The following is a 5,601-nucleotide window of genomic DNA, read 5'->3' as shown; positions in this document are numbered from 1 at the left end:
TTAAGTGAATTTTCAACAGCTGATATACTTTCAGGAAGTTCTTCCACGGTACCTGAAAATGGTATATTATCAACTTCTGTACTGAATTTGTATTTCATGTTTTATAGGAATATAGGATTTTTTAAAAGAATATATTATTCACACAACCTTAGCTTATATCACTGTCTTCCCCATCACTCCAACAGTGAACAATGTAAAGCTTTATACTCTGCTTTTTTTCACTCTCAGTCATTATCCTGCCTTTTCCATTCTGGACCTTATGCAAAATAATCCTTGCAGTCTTTAATAAATTAAATTACCACCTGTCACCAGATTCAAAACACTACTCAAAACCTCACATATCCACTACTACAAGCAAAAAAAGTGACAAATAAACAAAGATGGGCACTTACTAGTAATGAGCAACCATGGAACCTTATTACTGGAATCCTAGTGATTCCACATCCGCTCCAATTACACTCACTAGTTGTGTCATATCTAAAATTAAATTATAAACTCTTCAAATAAGACATGGTCCTGTCCCCTATGTTTTGCAGTTCCCCAAAACATAGTTTTCATTCGTTAAAACTTGTTATGCAACCTTACCCCCATTACTAACAATGGCTCTGAGCTTTTTCAGGGTTCAAATCCTAAAGAACACCGTAACACGTTGAACAGAGGATGAGTCCTGCTGTGCAGTATGTGCATGAAGGAATGCCAATTCAGGCCAAAGAATTTTTAAGGGATAACTGTGGTAAATAACAACTGAAACAGACTTCATGTAGATGAAATCTTTAAAAGTATATTATGACATACAGAACACACATATTGCCCTTGTTTTGGTAGTGTTTGAATAATGTTGTAGCCATGATGGTCCAGGAATTGTAAGTCAAGTATTTTTGTATGATCCATTCAACTTAGATGAGATGTTGGGTATCCCAGGACCCTTCCTCATGAATACTCTTCCCGAGGAAGGGTACTGTGATACCTGAAAGCTCATCTGAGTCTATCCCAACCACTCAGTTGGTCCAATAAGAGATGCCATCTACAAAAATCTCTGCCTCTCTCATATTACAGTAAGCAGATAGAATTCCATACTGGTTGTTAGTTGATATTTATTAAGGCTGTCTTAGGAAAAAAAGGAAACATCTCTTTAAGATATCCTTGTACACTTTGATGGAGAGTGAACAACAATATTGTGCTGACTGATGTCACAGAGATTCTTTAAGGTTCATAATTTAAAGTGTGATTAAAATGTGGAATCTCTGGACATTCAATCATGTTCCCTTAGTGAAGGGAGGGAGGTGGAGAACATAGACAAAATACATTTGAAGTCATCTGCCTTGCTGCTTAACATACCATCTTCATCGGTGTCAAAGCCATCTGAGTAGTAAGCTGTTTGCTGTCTTGCTGCACGAGCAAAAACTGCTTCTTGTAGCTCATCCTGAAATATTTTAATAAATAACTTTTGCTCAGAAGTAAAGATCTCTCTCTTAAAGTTCTACACTAATTTCCCACCCAAAAAACTTCTGAAACAGTAAAAACATGAATCCAGTCAACTAAGGATAGACCTGACAGATAAGTAAAAATGGTCTAGTGTAGTGCTTACCAAAATGTTTACAGGTTAACCACTTTTTAGAACATTAAATCAACTTGCAACTGTGTCAGTGTTATTGAAAGCCTATGCATGTAAGTTAATATAGCTTTCAAATCCATCCTTAACAATGACAAAGATCTTCATAATATGTCATATGATTAAATTATTAGTAATATTAACAGGTGAAGTACCTCACTAACAGCTGAGTTAGCATCTATTGAAATAAATGAGAAGATTCATTTCTCAGAACTAATGTTTCAAGCTCTGCAAACACAAGCAGTCATCTCTGCATCAGTAAGGGCTTTGTTACATATTACACTAAGCTTCTCAAATACTGATTGCTATTAAAGTTAGTTTGAATTTAGAGTAGTCACATGTTCAGGCTAAAAACCTTCTCTAACTGTCCCTGACCCTGACCCGCCACTACAGAGCTGGTGAGCAGAGGGGTCTGACTAGGATCTACAGCTGTGAGTTGCTGCTACAGGCCTCATGAGCCAGGACAGGCTTCTACTGGGGCTGTGTGAAGCTTCAGTTGCTGATTCAATTTGGAAGAGATTCAGCCCGATTTGGTGGCTGAATCTCTGAATCCAAATTGAATCAGGAGACCCTTTAATGTCTCTGAATCAAATCAGAACCCCCCACAAATTGATTTGGAGAGATTTGGAAAGATTTAACAATTCGGATATAGACACAACTTTAAATGTTTTTTCTACATGCCTCAAAGTACTAAGTGGCTTGTGAATGCTGAGATGGTGGGCAGATGGAGCGACCCACAGGAGCATGGTGGGGGGCTCCCCAGCTCGCTCAGCTGCAGACCTGGAAGTGGACAAGAAGCACTTATGGTCCACTTCCAGGTCTGCTGGGGAAGTGCAGGGGGGCCCCTGTTGCACGAACCCGGAAATGGACCAGAAGTAGTTCCAGTTCACTACCCAGTTCACCACCGAGCATGTGGGGGGGGATCCCCATGCTCCTGTGGGAGGCTCCATCTGCCCCACCATCTCAGCATTCATGAGCCGCACCTGCTACCTCAAGGTATGTAGAAAAAATATTTAATGCTGTGTCTGTGCCCAAATCCCTGATTCTCCAAATCAGCATCGAATCTTCAGATTCTGATTCGGCCACAGGGCCAGAGATCTGAATCAACTAACTGAATCACTATCTCCGATTTGGGCCAAATCCAAATTGAATATGGCCCATTTCGCACACCCCTAGCTTCTACCCCTGCTCTAGGTGGGGGGGGTATTTTGGAAAGATGGGCTGTTGGCGGGGTGGGAGCATCAGGCTGGCAGGGCAAAGAGTTTAATGATGGGACTGGGTAGTGAAATACGAGGTAGAGAAGCAATGAGTGGGAGTTGTGGCTAGGGGCTAGGTAGTGAAATAAAGGAAGTCTGCTGCTAAAGTCACTGATGGACGGAAGGAAGTCACTGAAGGAAGTAAGTGAAGCTGCTAAAGGATAAACATAAAAAACTAGCGGTGCACCAATAAAGAGTTGCTTGCCCAATACCGATAGCTGATTATTAGCCAGCTATATTGACAGATACTGATCCAATAGCAGAGTTACAGGAATGAAGCTGGGCAGCTGGGAGAGTCGTGCCTGCCAGTAAGTCTGTGGGAGGGAAGTGGCCTGTGGGAGAAAAGGGGTAGGGAGGCAGATTAAGGCCACCACAGTGAGGAAAGGGGTAGGGGCAGGGGCAGGGGCAGAGGCAGGCACTGCCCAACCAGGGCAGTGAATGTGACCTTCGGTCTAGGAGTGGGATGGAACCATGGGAGGCTCATCCAGGGGACACAGGGGGGTAATAAGGGGGTACAACAGGGTGGGGAGGGGGCACAGCTCTCTGTTGCTGTGCACACCCTCAGGGGAGGCACTGGGGGCACGTGCCCCCCCAGATTTGTGTACAGGGCATGGGGGGGAGGTGCCAGTGCTGGGAAGAGTAGCTATGAGGAATTTTGGGGTGGCTATAGCCCTCAACCCCCAGTGCTGCCCCTGCTCAGGGCACTCCACTCTGCTGCCTTTCCCTCAGGAGCCCTGCACTGGCTGCATGTTCCCTACCCACTCCTCAGTGGAGGGCTCCTGAGGGAAAGGCAGCAGAGTGGAGTGCCCTGAGAAGGGACAGTGCTAAGAGAGGACTTGGAGGGCTATAGCCACACCAAAATTCCCCATATCCACCCTTCCCAGCACCGCCACCACCTGCCCTGTACAGCTGAGCCCACCCACCACCTGCCCGCTCCAAGCCCAGCCCCGGCTCAGTCCAAGAAGCCGGCACAGCCCCTGGTCCCAAACCCATAGTGGGCAGTCTGCCCTTGCCATGCACAAAAATCCGGGGGTGGGGCGGGACATGCTCCCCATGTCTCCATCAGGGGTACATGCAGCAGCAAGAAGATTCAACCCCTCCCCCTGAAAGCTAGCCAGTGGGAAGCTAATTACAGGTTTCCCTTGCTTTATGTGGGTTCTGCATGTGCAATTCGTTCTTATGCAATGACCCTTTTAATACCAAAAATTTGGTATATGCAAGGTAAATGCACTCTTATGCGATCTGTGTGGTGGAAGCCTGCAGTCAGATGCTTTTTGCTGCGCATTGTGGAAGTGACACACACCAAAATATAGTCTCCTCTGTGGATCTGTGCTCCTCGCTCATTGTCTGTGACATATGTTTATGCAGTTGCCATCCCCATTATGACAGTGCCCTATGCTTGTGTGTACTATCTGTTGTTGGTGAGTACCAAAATTGTCTTTTAAAAGTGGTAGAAATGGCTCTGGGGGTCAGTAGAGGTCTCAGAACATATCCCTATTTGTTACTTTGTAAAGTGGGTTTCCTTTATGTGAATTTGAGTTATGCACCGTTTTCCATGAACATGTGTACAGCATGCAGTGAGGGAAACCTGTACAAGGCTCTCATAGGGTGCCCTGCCCACAGTGCATTGGACAGAGGTGCACTTAAACAGTGCACCCCTGTGCACCCTTTAAATGGCCTTGTGTAGTGTCCGCCACACAATGCCATTTAAATCCATCTCCGTCTGGGCAACAGACCACTGCAGTGACTACATGTGACTATACATTAGTGCATATTCCATACCTACGTGGTGTATAGACCATACATGTGACCATACATTAGTGCACAAGAGGCCGATACTCCCAAATCCATGGCACTAGGAAACTGTCAACCTGAAACACACGCACTCACACAACACAGGGCCAGACACAGAAATGGGCGAACCGGTGGCCACCCAGGGATAGGACAGAAAGGGGACCCGAAAATGGTGAAAAGAATTATTATCAGTGAAGGGGGTCCCGAATACTGAAAGTTCCTCCGGGGCCGCCAAGAGTCTAGGTACGGTGCTGCCTCCTCCCCGAAACATATACACACGTTGACCCCAGAGTGCAGGAGGTGCGGGTGTGCCTGGCTCTGCCACGCGGGCCGAGACGCACCTGGAAGGCGCTGCGCTGGGCCGCCGCGGGCCGGGACATGGCTCGGGGCGGGCTCTCCCGGCGCGACGCAGCACTGCCCGGGACTCGCGGCCCCTCGCTCGTGTGCCCGCAGGGGAGGCGCTCGTCTCGGCTCGTCCTGTCTCGGCCCGGCGGTGAGTTGCGCGGCCGCGCGGTGGACACTTGGACCAGAGCCCCTCGCCTACTGCCCGCCGGCGTTACCTAGCAACCCAGCCACGCCGGAAGTGACCGCACAGACTGCTCACGCGGAGACCGAGCCCCGCCCCCACTGTGGCGCCAGAGGCAGGGGCCCTGGCCCAGCGTGGGCGGAGCCAAGTGCGGGACGGAGGTGAAGGGGGCGGAGCCTGCTGCCCCCGCGCGTGCCCCAGTGATGAGAGCCCCTTACACAGGCCTCGGTTGCGGGGCGAGGGGGGGTTTTGTGTGTGTGTGTGTGTGTGTGTGTGTGGCGAGGGGGTGTTGTCTCTTCAGGGCCCAGGATTGGACCCACGGACCTGGACAGGTCCTGAGGGAGGTGAAGGGAAAGTGCACAGGCCTCTCGATGTCCCCCACCGGCCAAGCTGGGCCAGGAGCTGAGGGGATG

The 5,601-nt window shown here is 48.4% G+C and overlaps 1 long non-coding RNA gene across 1 annotated transcript; it reads right to left on the bottom strand.

Annotated features, from left to right (window-relative positions):
• LOC149870486 (uncharacterized) lies at window positions 1-5,340 on the bottom strand. Its single transcript, XR_016440453.1, has 3 exons — window positions 5,004-5,340; window positions 1,339-1,423; window positions 1-52 (listed from the first exon to the last, which is right to left on the bottom strand). It is a non-coding gene; the product is annotated as an uncharacterized LOC149870486 (long non-coding RNA).
• Between the last annotated feature and the right edge of the window lie 261 nt (window positions 5,341-5,601).

The sequence above is a fragment of the Crocodylus siamensis genome, chromosome 2, assembly GCF_052110815.1.
Source record: "Crocodylus siamensis isolate JL-2025a chromosome 2, ASM5211081v1, whole genome shotgun sequence".
Taxonomy (NCBI): Eukaryota; Metazoa; Chordata; order Crocodylia; family Crocodylidae; genus Crocodylus; species Crocodylus siamensis.
This window is presented reverse-complemented; position numbering and strand designations above follow the sequence as displayed.